This window comes from Equus przewalskii, chromosome 6 (genome assembly GCF_037783145.1).
Source record: "Equus przewalskii isolate Varuska chromosome 6, EquPr2, whole genome shotgun sequence".
NCBI classification, from domain to species: domain Eukaryota; kingdom Metazoa; phylum Chordata; class Mammalia; order Perissodactyla; family Equidae; genus Equus; species Equus przewalskii.
This window is the reverse complement of record NC_091836.1, coordinates 95,979,459-95,995,591: the sequence shown is the minus strand read 5'-3', so window position 1 is coordinate 95,995,591 and position 16,133 is coordinate 95,979,459. Positions and strand designations below refer to the sequence as shown.

The 16,133-nt window shown below is 41.1% G+C and overlaps 1 long non-coding RNA gene across 1 annotated transcript; it reads left to right on the top strand.

The window, feature by feature from the left end:
* Nucleotides 1-2,928: 2,928 nt before the first annotated feature.
* On the top strand, nucleotides 2,929-15,070 carry LOC139084343 (uncharacterized). Its single transcript, XR_011541692.1, has 4 exons — nucleotides 2,929-3,268; nucleotides 4,774-5,201; nucleotides 10,965-11,066; nucleotides 13,215-15,070. It is a non-coding gene; the product is annotated as an uncharacterized lncRNA (long non-coding RNA).
* Nucleotides 15,071-16,133: the final 1,063 nt, after the last annotated feature.

Below are 16,133 nucleotides of genomic sequence, written 5' to 3'. Positions count from 1 at the left end.
CTTCTCATCTGCGAAATGATTATAGCTGGACCTAAACTCCTGGAGTCATTGTAAGAATTAGATTTAAATGAGACAATGCATGCAGAGTGATCAGTGAAGGTTTGGCAGGGAAATTTTAGGGTAAAAATAATTATTGTGGATATTGCTACCCTTTTTTACCTCTTATCCTCCTTGGATATTGACATACTTTGATACATATTTGTAGAAAAAAATCTTTGTTATCTTCTTGGAGAGAGTGCTAGACTATTGCACATTAAACCTTTCTTGGAAGGAGGTGGGGGAGAATGATATTTCCTTTTCCTGTTAGTTTGGGGTTACAGGCATGAATTCAGTGACATCTTGGAAAGAGTGACTTTTCATATGGATGGCAGATGGGGCTGTCATGTTTCTTAAAATATCGACAGCAAAACCAGGAAAGGCTCTATTCTAAGTTTGGGAGGCAAGCTCGATTTCTTGGGTATGGCAAGCTGTGCCTTCCAGCCTTCTGAAATGATTTCTGCTAGCTAAAATAACACTGAAGTCGCTAAATTTTAGTTGATTTTGCATCCAACACCTGGCTCTTGGTTGAATTGTTTGTACTCATGGGTTTAATTTTAGATTTAAGCTTCATATTTTTTCTACTACTCTAGATATTCTTGATTTTTTAACTGAATTTAAAATGTTTATGATTTACCAGCGGATCCTGTAGTTTTAGGCGTTATTGTAAATACGCAGAATGCCACAACAGCCCATTAGTAGGAACTTGCTGACTTGCTCTGTCTCTTTTGCCAGGACACAAATCTTGAGATGCATTTCCAGTTCCTCCTGTCGTCAACCCCTTATTCATTGATGAAGCCAATAGGGATATAGGTAATGATGTGAAGTGGTGTTTATTTCGTTTGTTCTGTCGCTGACTGTTTGGCAGTTTTTGTTCTTATCCTATCCCTTTGGAAGAAGCTTAAATATATTCCCACAAGGCTAGTTAGTCGGCCTACATGGCCTCCTTGCTACTCTGTGAAGTCCCTCTAAGTTTTCAGTGAAGCCGTTCCCTTCTCAGGAGTCTCAGCTCCCTCTCCTGGCTCTTTGGGGTCTCCATGGTCCTGGTGGATACTGAAAGCAGCAGTTTGTATGACACGTCTGGGGGCCTTTCCCATTTGAACGTTCCTCCCGTCTGCTGGTCCTTCTGGACGGAGGCCAGGCACGAGCTCCTTCACTGCATCACTGCAGGTGCGCTTCCTTCTTCAGTTGTCCGAAAAGGCACCGACTCGCTTTCTGCCGTGGGACTCCTGAGTCAGAAGATCAATTAGAATTTTCTCCTGTCAGCTCCCTCAACACCGCGTTTGAATTACTATTATCACCCTTATTACGAATAGCGTAATTATGTCCACCAGACTGTGAACTGTTTGCAACCAGAGACTTCTCATCCACTCACTCACTCAACTTAAAAAGTCCTTTTTTATTGAGCACTTGTCCTGGATCAGGTAAGTGCTCGGTGTAGGGTGCGTTTTTGGTGGAAAAGAAATAGCAGGTCTTTGCTGTCACAAAATTGAAAGTCTGATGGACTCTCACTCCATCCTCCCAGCACTTCCCACCAAGTCTGGCACACTGGAGGCGGTAGGGAAATGTCAGAATAAATAACGAAAAACTAACTTAATTTGTGGTCAATAAACCTCTTAAAATGAATGACTGAATTTACCAATATCTAGTTATAATAAATAGAAACTGTTCTGAGAACGTCCTGAGCAAAGGAAAAAGTGGAAGACTGGTGAAGTGTTTTGAGAAACATATCGCCTTTCTCAGGCAAGGCAAGATTTAATTTTGGAGAAGGCCACTGTATTGCCAATGGGTTTGGAAGGAGCAATGCATCATTTCTAAAACTTTCCAAGGCTGACCTGAGAACAGCTGCCTGCAGGTATCTCAGGCCCTGAAACTTCATTTCTGACGATTATATTCAGACAGGGCCTCATCAGCAAGCACTGACATCTTGTTATAATGGACTGCATTTCCTCTGCCTGAACAAATTTCAGTGCTCCATTCATTTGATCGTTTTATTCATGAAAAATCCAATCTGCACCAACCCTGCCCTGTTTCATTATCTTTGAAATAACAACCTGCAAGCAAAGATAACACAGATGGCTAGCACTAATACAGCATGTTGTAAGAAATGCACCAAATGTCTGCTATGACTAGGAGATTGTTTATTTTATTGTTTACGGCCAAAATGAGGAGAGGAGAAGAAATCTTGGTATATATTTAGCTAAGACAAGAGCAATGCAATTCATATTGCATGGCACAGAGCTCGTAGCTTGGGAGACAAAAGGAAAGTGGAACAAAGAGCAAGGAATAGGATCATGGATGGGAAAAGGAGCCTGTTTAAAACACAGACACAGACATTCTGCATTAAATGGTTCCACTGAGTATGATGGTTTGCATTCCTTATGATGTTAAGGGAACAGCTTAAGAAATCTGCTCTTAACAGAACAGCAAGTCATTGACTCCGGGGGACTCCAGGCAAACAACTTAACATTTCTGGCGATCAGTCCTCGTCTACCTTGTAAGGACACAGAGGAAATCATTTCTAAGGTCCTTTGTTACCCAGGAGTCTCTAAGTTTTCAGAGCACTCAAGGGCATTAAATACTTACTTGGGCTGTTAAGTGTGATCAGTAATAAACTCACTTATCAAAAGAAAAAAACTAAGTTCCTATTGGTTTTAAACTAATGACACCACATTTTTTAGACTTTTTTCCATATTGCGTTTTGGATAGGTATCAGATCTGCCCGAGCTTTGCAGCAGGTGGGAAAATTATGGGATCTTTGTATCAGTCAGCAAACAGAGCCAGTCCGAATTTTATGGAAACTGCGGGTTTACTGTGGAAATGGAGGAGGAGACAGGGAAGCGAAGGTCTGAAAAGGGGAAGTCGGAGGGTCAGAGCAACAAGCTGCCGATCAGTCTGCCTGGTGCTCTGGTGCCAGCGGATGCGTTAGAGTGAACAAGGACAGCAAAGGGGTCTGTGGGGAGTGCTGCCTCAGAGGGAGCTGTTGCCTCTACAGGAGCGAAGTTTCCCCTTCGTGGCTCTGTAGCTAGGCCCCTGGAGCTGGGCCTGGTGCTCCTGTTGGCAGCAGAGCCTGTGGTCAGGCCCTAGCTGGATGTGGAGCGGAGGAGGAAGTGGACGAGCTTGGATTTGCCGGGGACCTCTGCGTCTGTCCTGTGTCTGTCTTTACCGCGTCGGACCGCAGCGACCTTCAGGGAGTACTGGCTCCACCTCACTCCTGGCTCCCAGATCACAAGTAAGTTCCTCTTTCAGCCAGCTCTGGCCTGGAACCATACCGTTGACAGAGCACATAGGGACAGAAAAAAGAGACTTGAGACCAAATGTGTTTGATTTAAGTCTTTCTGTTGCCAAATTTCAAGTACGTATGACATTGGATGCTGTCTTTGAGACTTTTTAAGCAGAGGACCAAGCTAAGATAGATTTCTGAAAACACTATCTAAAACAACAGGAAGAAATAAAGACAACCTGTAATTGGCTTCTCACATTACAGTGTGCAAAGTGCTTTAATTTTATTATTTTGTATGATTTCACAATTATCTTCAGAAATCAGTAAGACAAGAATAGCTAATCCTGATGACAGATGAAAAAACCATGGCTAAACTCTAAACGATTGCCCAAGATCCCACGGTAAAAGAGAGGGATGAAGTTGGTTGATCTTAGAATACTCTGAGTGGAGGGTCCCTGGAACCCCTGGACTCCAGGAAGTGCACCTACTTCAAATGTCTACCTGCGGCTTTGACCAAATGAAGATTTGGTTAATGACGATACACTTCTTTGGATTATCAATAACAGTATTATTTGTAGTAATTACCTCATTTCATATGTAATCCATTTCAGACTTTACAATCGACATACACATCTTTTATCTCATTTTGTCTTCGGAAGATATTCATCCCATTGGTTTTTATTATCTCCATTTTACAAATAAAAAAGTAAGTCAGAAAGACCAGGGAACTGCCTCACTCTCATGCTGATTTAAAGCAAAGCTCAAACCCACTCACTTCAAGTTCAAGTTTTCTAGTCTTTCTACTGCCACTTCTTCTGCCGGTCATAGAGGAGGCACTAAAAATATTTTACTTGCATAGATTTATGAACGAGAATATAAACTCCAGCTGTTTAAATAAACATTTTCCTATTACTAAGTTAGGGACAGACCAGAGAAGTCTATAGTTGATAAGTCAGCGCTAGGAAGGGACCGTCAGAAGGGGCTGTGAATCCAGAAGCCGTGGAGAGAGGTGAACGTTGGGGAAGGAAGAGTGTGTAGATGCCCTGAGGCTGGAAGTCCTTCCCCAAGTTCAGAGCAAGGGATGCTGACAAGTAATTTGCGAAAGTATCAAATTTCCTCTAGGAAACTGAGGCTGTGGGCAGATACATGACAATGGAACAGAGAACATAGCTTGTTGCCGCGTGTATCATCTTTTTAGAATGTTGATGATGGAAAGTTGGTCCTGAGTGAGACAGGAAGCCCTTGAAAACAGAGACTTTGAAAAATATATCATATATTTATTTCATAATAGGTATTTAAAATGGCCTGAGAGAAGAAAGCGCGTCTTCTCTGATGGGTTTTGGCACTTTACTGTGTGAACATATCTATCCAATTACTATTTCAGGTCTGTCTCTGAGATCTAGGTTGTATAACAGAAGTAGACTTGCACTAGGAGGGAGTGTGGTCTGATAGAATGCAGTAGTTTAATATACCCTTAGAGCTCTTTATTTCTTTTTAACTTTTTCTGTCATCAGGTATCTGAATCACTGGGGACCTTATACTTCTCATTCCTGAAACTCTGGGATACACAGGGTTAGAAATCCTGGTCCCCAATGAAAAAATACTCTTGCCAGGAGACAGAGCAGATCTCATTGAGCTATCTGCTGTGGCTGCCGCCTGAGAACTTCGGACTCCTTGTGAACAGGAGCCAGCAGATGAGAAAAGAGAAGAGTCACCGTTTTGGCCAGGGCAATGGTCCTGATCAGTGGAAGGAGAAAAGGCCGCGTTTACACTTTGGGGCAGAGAAGAATACATGTGGAACTCGAGTGGTCTATTTGGTTCCTCTTGGTATTCTGTTGAACAGTTGTGACTGTGGACTATCATGTGAAATTATCCTAGCTTGAGATGTGTATGATCACCAGAGACCTGGACCACTTAGGAATGAAGGTTTCGGTAATGCCAGGTAAGCTACCAAGACCTGCAGAGGAGATAAGCGAAGGCGAGAGGAATTTAGAGTGGATGGGAGAGGAGGGAGACGATCAGCACTTGCAGTTTCGGGACCAATTGCAATAATGGAGGATGTAACTCATCCCATTAACCTCTCTATTTAAAGTTTCCCTTATGAAGAGAGAGTCAAAGGAAAAACGGAGCAAGTGCTTCGAAACTGTATGAAAAAGTTGATCTGTGCGGAGCGAGAGGTGGACAAAGGCAGCAACAGAGTTCTGCTGCTCAGATATCACGTTAAGAGAGAAGCTCCTGCGAGGAGTGTAGTAGCTGATAGCCTCCAGTGGCCTTGTTACTGGACTATGCTGCATTGTTCCCACCCAGGGCATGACCCCTCCCTCCAACGACTGAGCGGAGCAGGAGGATGAGACTCCAGCCATTTATGCTTAAAGCAGCACTCCTCTAATTGGCAATTTCTTCTCTGGGCCCCTCGTTGGGCTGGCTGAGACTTTCTCAGAGCTACAGTGCAGCAAGAGGCTCTTCCTACTGCCTTCCGCTTCCTTCCCTCTCTCCCTTCACGGGTGTCAGACCTGTACCAGTCTGAAGGTGGTCCCTGCCTACTCTTGTTACCTCTCCCCTTTATTTTTCACTGGCCTTTCTCCACTAAACATCCTGTGCTTCTCATTCTGACACAGCATTTGCTGCCTGAAGCAACTGACCTGACATTCCTAATTTCATTTTCTCCCCACCTTATAGGCCTTCTTGTTGAAATGACATCTGTTTGCTTAAGATGCTGGAGTAGCAGAACAACAAGGCAAGGTGGTGGAAAGCTAACTATGATACAGTGCTATTGATGAGTTTGACCTCTGCAGCAGTTTTGCTTTACTGCCTGCTCAATAGTAGCTTTCTGGTTCCTAGTAAATTAGAACCAGAGGTGTCCAGACAGAATTTGTTTCTCCCTCCACCTCTGGCAAGATACACATTTGATTCAATCTCAGTCTGTCTTGGTCATCTACTGATTCTCTCTTCTCTATTTGACATTCACTCCTTCATATGACATCACACATTTCTTATCTTCCAGCTTTTTTCTTGCCCTTTCTTTCAATAGCCATAGCCTCTCCTTCCGCTGACCAGTTCTCACGCATAGGCCTTTGCAAAACTCTGTCATGCTTCTCTTTCTTCCAGGCAAGTTCTGGTGACCAGAGACCATCCCAAGACTCCTTTGACCTTCACCCATGGCAATCCTTGAGCTAGGGTTTCAGCATGAGCTTAGACTTGTTTTAGCTAAGTCATGACATTTATCCATAACATTATGGCAATTATAGATCGCATGCAATATTTGGTATTTGCAGTCCCTCACAGTTTTGAGATGAATTGTGAATCATCTCTGCAAAGAGACGTTCTTAGTCTCCTGAACAGAATATAACTGTGTGGCATCATTTCAAATATTCCTCTCATATTAAACAAGAAAACTGACCAAGTCTGAATAATGATTTTAAAAGACCTGAAAAGCCCTATTTTTTTTCTTAAACTTGTCTCATTTCATGTATTATTTTGATATACTATCCCAGTGTCTCAATAATTGTTAGGTAGACATTTGGCCAAAGAATTCTCGTTTGAGACTCTGGGTCTTCTTAATCTGAGAGGTTTAATCATCTTGGAAAATAAAGCCTACACTGCTGCCCCCAGATGTCCTATCAAAGACATTTCAATGTGTCTTAGTCTAAGTGTAGGAACTTAAATCATCTCTTATTTTGCTGGGAAAGCCCAGGTTCAAACATAAGGATAACATAAGACTGAAAGAAAACAACACTGATTTTATCAAACGCAGTGCCTGTCACCACGTCTCAGACTCTGTCATTTGCTCCATAGCTGACACAGCCCAGATGGCCATGAAAACTGCTCAAATTGGTTGATTGGAATAAATCCTAGAATGGTGGACAAATAACTTACGTAAATGTGATCCAGCTCCTAACTTTCTGCGGTGTTTATAATGAGTAGGGGCAGCCAATTTAGCACCTTGTTTTTCTGAAGTTGATTGAAAAGTTAAAGATTCCATCTCCCAGTTGTCTGGTTTAGATTACTCATGTCAAACAACTAATTCACTGCTAATTTCCCTCCCATTTTAACTTTTTTTCCATTTAATCGAATCTCACCTTCATGTAGACATGGTGACACTTAGGTGTCCCTTCAGACTGAATCTATAAAAGCCTGTCTGGTACCTTCACAAACTCCTTCTATCTGGGGACCACTCCAGTCACTTTGTTCCATGTTAAAAACCCAAGTATTAGATAACTTTCGAAATATGGAACCAATTTTTCATTTCAGTGAAAAGATTCAAACTAATCATCGATATTGGCCTCTCCAGTGTTGTAGATTATAAGCCCTTGTCATCCTGAGGCACAACCTAACTCATGGGGCCTGGAATATTTTCATAAGAAAGCCGGTGTTTAATAAATGTGTTTGATAATACCAAAAATGTATTCAAGGGCAACATCGAGTCTGGTTGTGATGGATGTTAAAGTGAACACGGCTGGGAGATACGGCCCAGTCATTGACTGATATATTTATTTATTTGGGGTAAAAGGTTAAGTTATATTGGACTCTAAGCCTTTTGAGAATAAGAATTTTTTTCCTGACATTTTAGCCCAATAAAATGTTCAGTAAATGTTTACTAAATGAATACATGATAGATCAGCAAAAGAAAGAAAACAATTCAGGGCTAAATGCTGCAGACCAGATGATCCTTGCCATAAATCTCTGATAAGAAGGAATAAAAAATTGCTAGAAGGCATGAGATTTTATGTCATAAATTGAATAGTGATTTTTGAGATGACTTTGGTTGAAGTCATGGCCTAAATTGTGTTCTTCAAGACACAGCCTTTGTATAACAAAGTGGCTGCTTCTTCCCTTTGACTGAACCTGCATTTCTGTCCTATGATTCCTAAGGCTATTCGTCAGGTGTCTTTTCTTGACTTCTTTCTAGAAAAAACCTTTTTTCTTTCTTGGTGAGCTCTAAGCATCACTTTACACCCCCTTAGAATCTATCTGCTCTCAAACCTGCCTTTGCAATCACAGGTGGTGCTGGTCAGCAGCTTGTAAATACCCAGAATCGACTCTCACAGCCCACCCTTCATCTGATTCCTCTGCCACTCTTGCACTCGGCCCCATCAGAAGATGGCATCTGAGGGGCTGGCCCCGTGGCCGAGTGGTTAAGTTCGCGCGCTCCGCTGCAGGCGGCCCAGTGTTTCGTTGGTTCGAATCCTGGGCGCGGACATGACACTGCTCATCAAACCACGTTGAGGCAGCGTCCCACATACCACAACTAGAAGGACCCACAACGAAGAATATACAACTATGTACCGGGGGGCTTTGGGGAGAAAAAGGAAAAAATAAAATCTTTAAAAAAAAAAAAAAAAAGAAGATGGCATCTGGGCAGGTAAAGGGTGCTCCAGATGCAGGGGAGCAGGAAACAATGAGCAGGGGTGTTTGCACTGTTGGGTACTCGTATTTCCAGCCTTCTCTAAGGGCCAGCTCTGAATTCTTCAACCTGCAGGACCTATCTCAGTCGCTGAGTCAGTTCAGTCCAAAGTGGGCCGTATGTTCTCATCTTATCACGGCTACGAATAAATGGGACCTCAATTAGTCTTGCTGCGTTAAGCTTTACATAAAGCCTGATTGCTCAAATCCCTCAGGTCAGCTTGAGAAAATGTGTGCAGTTAGCACACCTTGCCCTAACCACTGCATCTGCCGCATTTGGACAGTCTGAATGAAATGTGTCTTTCTTCTATTTCTGATTACACTCCAGTTCATAAAATCTTGACTTTTTGCCTGAAAAATACATTTGACTGGCATTTTGATGACCCCTCCAGCCGTGGTCAGCTTCTCTTCCTAGGACTGGTAGCTGTGTGGACCAGTGTTATCGTTGTTATTATTTTGAAGGATGGGCCATGGGGTACCTGCAGAGCCTCCTAGACTGATGATAAAAGTGTACATTTCAGAACCTTGCTGTAGACTGGTGAAATCATAATCTTTACACGTAGGACCCTGGACTTCGCAAGTGAACAAACTTTCATAATTTGCAAAAGTATGAGAAACAAAAAAATAGGCATTTTTTCCTTTTTCTTCTTTTTATGTCTATACGAATGATGGACATTAACTAAACTTATTGTGGTAATCATTTCACTAAATATAAGTCAAATTAGTACGCCGTACGCCTTAAACTTATACAGTGCTGTATTGTATGTCAATTATACCTTAAGAAAACTAGCGGGAAAAGTTGGAGAAACACTACACTAAAGTTAGAGAACTATAACTCTGGCTTATACATCTGGCACTGAGGCTTGTACCCTAATCAAGATGGAATTATTTTAATAACAGCTTTATTGAGATGTAATTCACTTACCATAAAGTTCACCCTTTTAAAGAGTACAATTCAGTGGTCTAATTATATTCAAGATGCGATCTTGAGGGTTTTTTTTAAATAATCCATTATCCTGGAGACGTCTAGTATAGTACCTTCATATGTAGTATAGACCCCTTTAAATCCAATGAATGAGTTTACCATATCTCTGAACCTTTAGACCGCTGATTACCCACCTTAGAGTCCAAGTCTTCTGATGGGAGTATTTCCTTGGACTCATGACTGCAGGTTTCTTTCTTCCAAACCAGCTCTCTCCTGAAGAACTAGCAGACCTTGCTGTCAACTCCACTGAGAATATTCCATCCGAGATTGTTGGGAGACAGCTTTTCTAGAACAACAGATAAATGTTGGAAAGAATGCAGCATTAGCTTGGCTGGAAAGGATGGGGCCATATTAATAAAATGAAGAACTGAAGTTTACATTGGGTTTGGTAGAAAGTAGAGACCCACAGGGGGGTCAGTGAAATAATATGAAGGAATATGTTGTGGGTGTTTGTGCACAATTGGACTGGTCAGGATATACCAGATGGATCAGAGAGAAGTGAGCCTAATACCAAGAGAACCCAAAAGAAGAATATTGAACTGAACCGGGAGCTAGATGATAAGGGCCTGGTTTGAGGACTGTCAGTCGGGATGGAGGGGAAATATGGCTAAGACGTGTTGAATAAATGGAGTTGGGAAGGTTAAACCTTATAACACCATGGCGTGGGGGCTGAGCAGCCGGTGGTGCTCTGAGAGTGGCCGCAAAGTTGGTAGAAGAACTGATGAAGGTGAGTGAAAGCCCTAAGGCCTGTCCTTACAGCTGAGCCCAAGCTGCCATTGTCATTTCTCAACTACAAGCATGATTGATGCCAGGACGGAGAACTAAAGGAGGGTGATTACCAGATGTCAGGGGGAGGTACATAATGCCATGTTGTTTGAGCAAATAATATCATTTCTTGAAAGTGACAAGATGAATGATGCTAGTGTGTGTCTATCAAAGGAGTCATAATAAGCATTTAGCCAGTATTTTATACACGGTGCACTTTCACCAAAGAGACTTGATTTCACCTTCATCACGTTTCACCCTCAATACCTTTCTTTGTCAATCCTCTTTCTAGTAGGGAATTATGGGAATGAAAATATTTAGGATTTCCTTGAAGATGATTTTTCTATTAGTCAAGACACCTTGTTAAAAATATCCAAAAACAATCTTGTGGAAATGAATATTGCTCACGATATTTGATTCTCCCATATTTCTTGGGACAAAAGCCATCTGACTAGTTTTAGCCAGTGAAGCACGAGCAGACATGATACGTGTAATATTTAGGCCAAAATATTTGAGAAAAATGTGTCCCCTCATGCCGTCTCTCCTCCTTAGGTGGTAATTGCACAGGCCACATGTTGCATCAGCCTGAATCCCTGCATCACTGCGTGGAGGAGAACTTCCCTTGAGAGTTGACTGACCCAAATCAGATTCAGTGTGAGTGAGAAATAAATCTTTGTTTTATTAAGCCACTGCGTTTGCTCCTTACCACAGTCTTGCTTCTGTATCCTGCCTGACACTCTAAGCCAGTGTGGCTTGTGCAAAGAACCCACATAGCCTAAAACTCCATGGGTACCTGACTTTAGGAACAGCTGGACCTAGGTGAGTCCTCGTCTTTGTTTTGTGTTTCTCTATGTGGCCTCCATTCCTAGACAGGCTGTCTCCCCGAAGTATTTCAGGCTCCTTACTCATAGAGCAGTCCAGTAAAAAAAGGGTTTTTAAAATTCGAATATTTTCCTCACTCTGAACAAAACAAGCAAACAAACTTGGAACTGAATATCATTGTATTGGCTTGGATCATGTGTTTTTCTTTTTATCCATGAATACGAATGATGGCCATAGATGTAATGTGTTGTGATTGGCCTGGCCGGGGCCTAGAGGTATGGTCAGTCCCACTCAAATCATACAGACTAACAATGAGTGAGGAGTGGTTCCCCAAATGAAATAGAATTGTTATTACTAAAAAGGAGGAGATTGATGCTGGGTGGCAAAGAAAAGGTCCACATTAATTTAATAATTTTCAGTATAGACATTACTCCTTATAACTGTAGGCAACATTGTACGATAATGCCCTATGGAGTGTCTCCTTAGTTAATAGTTCCTGATGGGATGATATCTTTTAGTTTTTAATATGCAAACTTCATGGAGCTTACAAAACTCTCAATTGCAACATTTTGCAGCCTATGTTTGCACCAGAAAGTTTATATTTTTGTTCACAGAGTTCAATATAACATTTGAAACAAAATGGCATTTAGGGAAAGCCTTGAGTTATAGTCCAAAAACAATTAGCAGAATGTCAAAATCATGATAAATGTTTTGAAAAGTATGAAGCATGATGGATGTTGGTGAAGGGGACATGTAGGTTAGCTGTGTCTGGTGCAGGGAAAGGCTTTACGGTGTCACACTCAAGGTGACCCATCTTCCGCCACTGGGCATTTGTCCTGAATGTCTTTCATATTGTTGCAAACTGCCAAGAATTGTACAATGTGACCCCCTAAACACAAGGAAGTATCCATGAAAATTGTAAGGAAGTAAGCAAAGCAAATCAGAAAGTGATTGCAGTGGAATTGAAAATGTTGCTACATAAAATGTGGTGTTTTTTTTCTAGGAAGATTAGCCCTGAGCTAACATCTGCCACCAATCCTCCTCTTTTTCTGAGGAAGGCTAGCCCTGAGCTAACGTCTGTGCCCACCTTCCTCTACTTTATATGTGGGACGCCTGCCACAACATGGTTTGCTAAACAATGCCATATCCACACCCTGGATCCGAATGGGGGAATCCCGGGCCGCTGAAGCAGAACGTGTGAATTTAACTGCTGCGCCACTGGGCCAGCCTCATAAAATGTGACTTTTTTAATGACTATATTGATTATTTGATAATCACAGACCTATATTCTAAGTATTTCATAACTTAATATGGTAGTTTGTTAATTCTCTAGAGGCATTTTTGCATGTGTGTTTTACTCTGTTTAGAAATACGTTGAGAGTTTGAGGTTAAGGCATAACATTTCTTTCTATAGTGTGAAATAATAGGAAGACTTTCCAGGTGTTGTTTTGCTTGATTTCTTTTCCGTAGCACACAGGATCTTCAGGAGTGGATTACAGTCCATAGACAGGAGATCTCCGTGTCTCTAAGCTGCAGTCTTGGCACGCCACTTGGCTCTGTGTTAGCCTCTCCCTCTAGAGTCATCTCCTCTGCTATTCTTCATTTTCCAGGGTGATGGAGTGTCTAGAACTCCTACTTGATGAGGGTGCAATATAAGAGGGGGGTCACAAGTTGGAAATGGCATGAAATACTAGCGTCTTCAAGGCCTGCTCTTAGGCTGTACAACAACATCACTAAACAATCCAAGACTCACGGATTCTGAGGACATTTCTTAGACAGTGGACTTGATGAAATTTCCACTCCTTTATTTTACTTTATACACATTTATGGATTATACATTTCATAAGAGGGCATAGCACAGGGAGCATCCAAATAACTCATTAGTTTAATGATCAGTCCAATTTGTGAACGAAATGTAAGGTGTTGGTAACACTTGGTAAAGCATAGAGCATCTCAAATGATTATTTTTCCCATTTTCAGGTGAACATCAGCCGTGCCTTCTGGTTTGTTCGTTTCTTCATTTATTCAACAAATATCCATTGACTTTCTACTGTTTACGGAGTTTACCCTGACCAAAATATTCCCACTTTGAAGGATGAATCTCAGCTCTTTGATAGATATTCACTTCAGTGATCTATTTAAAGCCAAAGTCTGAAGGGATGGAAACGAACTCATTCACATCTTTGGGAACAGAGTTCTGGAAATGGGGAATTCTCTCAGTTCAACAACCCTGGAAGACAAGGGAATGAAGACAAAGACTATTGAAATACTTGAAGTGGGTTTCCATAATAAATAGCCTTCACTGAATACTTACTGTGGGCCATACACTGTGTTAAACGCTTTACATGCAATATGTCTTTTAATCTTCCTAATAATGCTGTGTGATAGTTACTATTCCCACATATATTCTATAAATAAGGAGAGGTTTAGGGAGATGAAGCAATTCGTCCATGGTTACTTGACTAGGACATAGGGACTAGAATGTATAACCTCGTCTGCCTTGAGAGATCGTGAGAATTTACACAGATACATAGGCATGAAAATCATATCACGTGCAAAGTCGTGGAGAATGCACAAGTGAAGTCATATTAAAAACCTACTGATGACCAGTCTGCCTGGAATGAAAAGTTCACATAGGGAAGATATCACAAATCCATATGTGTTTAAAGATAATGTATGCTTTGGTTATCTATCGCTGTGTAACAAGCCACCCCAGAGCTTGGTGGCTTAGACTGACAACAACTATTGTGGTTTACAATTCTGTAGGTAGACTGGGGTCAGCAGGGTGGCTCCTCTGCACCATATGGTGTCAGCTTCAGCTGTGGAAGTCCACAGAGGCTTGCACTGGTTGGAATGTAAGATTGCTTACTCAGACAGTCTACAGAGAGCGCAGGCTGGCAGCTAGCAGCTCGGCTGGGGTTTCAACTGTATTGCATTGGCTCTCCTCCACATAGCCTCTCCACATGGCCTGGGTTTCCTACTGAATGACATCTGAACCTAATGGAAAATGTGTGAAAATAGAAGCTGCATCTATCGTAAGTTTATACATTATCATTTCCCATTGCCTTCTATCAGTCAGAGCAAATCACCGAGCTAACCCAGGTTCAAGTGGAGAGGAAATAGACTCACCTCTGGTTGTGAGGAGTGTCAAAGAATTTGTGGCCATTTTTAATGAGCAAAGCAGAACAGGTCTGAGATAAAGAAAAAGAGTGGTAGGGAACATGCGGATCAGAAGGCTTCCTTCCCCTCCTATGCACTTCCCATCTCAGATGTCTAAGAAACACCGCTGAGGCCATACAGACGGTATTGACGGGTTTGATTTTCACTATCGGCCACCTGTTTGTAAGCCTTGATGTAAGGAAATATTGGGAGATATAGACTCTATAGTTATCTAGACATTTTCAAGAGCTAGAATAGCAGAAAAAAGTGATTTAAATGCATCTTGATAGAAATATAAATATGAAGAAAATGAAATGGATTTTTTTGATGAAATACAAAGGATTTTTATTTCTGCTTTCATGAAACAGACCAGTAGTCTAAAAAGTAGGGTATTCAAAATGATGTATGAGGGAGAGAACAAAAAATATTAGTCCTTACATTAATATTTATTATTTCACTCTTCCGTAAAGTACTATTTTGGTTTGTGTATTATAATATGCATAATATGTTCAACTCATATAGTACCTATACATAATTTATAACTAAACCAATGTATATTTATTGGGAAATGTGTGCTCAAAAATTTTTGCTGATAGCCATGTGTGATGTGATTGTTAGGGTTTATAGATTATTGATCTAGGAAATGAAAATAAACCATATAACATCAAGTAATTAAACATGTCTATTTGTGGTGGAAAATTTCCTGGTAGTAGTGAACTACAGAACTGTGTATGAGAAAGATAAAAGGATAAACTTTTTCTCCCTCGGGAAAAAGAAAGACATTGTATTCATCCCTGTTTTTAAGAAAAAATTAACAATTTTGAGAATAAATGGTCCAAATTTATTGTTAGGAAAAAAATAGTTTAACTTAAATTTTATTCTCCATTACCTTAAATTATATTCTCCTTACCTCAAAGGCCAATGTGGCTATATTGGCATGTGGTGATTATTAGAACATTCATCATTATGTTTGAGCCTGTAGCTAAATGTCCAAAGAAAAATGCTTGATTACTAAAATAGACTAATTAAGTAAGCACTTGATTGTCTAGGACATTATTCTGAATCACAATTTTATTAGCAGTTTTTTTTTCCTCTGCACCAAACTCCTTAAATGCATGCATTCTTCCTCATTTAGAACCCTTGTCTCTACAAGCCATCTTTAAATTTCTCCCCATTCTCCTCAGTTTTGCATGGTGGAGCTCTTCATAAAATTGCTACGTGTTCTCTCGATGCTTCCTATTTCTTTGGGAGCACAATATTTCTTTTTATCCCATCTCTGTTCCCTGTATGAGCTCAGGAGAGTCACCTGGTATCTTTGTCCTTAGACTTTTCATCTGGAGAAAGCCAATACTGGAAACGGAAATTTCCAAGATCCTTCTTAGATCTATCAGTAAAGGATTTGTCTCTCCAGGTCTCCCTTTTGATAAGTACCCTTAAGAAATCAGGTTGATCCTGATGCTTATCTTACTTATACAAATCATTTTGAAAGGTCACCATGAGGTCAAGAGAGACATCCTAGAAATCCTGGGCAGTCACGGGCTGTCTACAGAGGGGGTTTCCCTGTGCCACGGTGGCCTGTGTGGAGTGTGGGGTGTGGGTGAGGGGAAATGGTATTGTGATAAAAGTAGTAGAAGCACTAACTTGTGGACGGAGATAATGCATGGCTTGGAATTGGAGCAGAAGTCAGTGGCTTGAAAACTCTATATCATGTGTCCAGTTGATTGGGTTTATATTGAATAA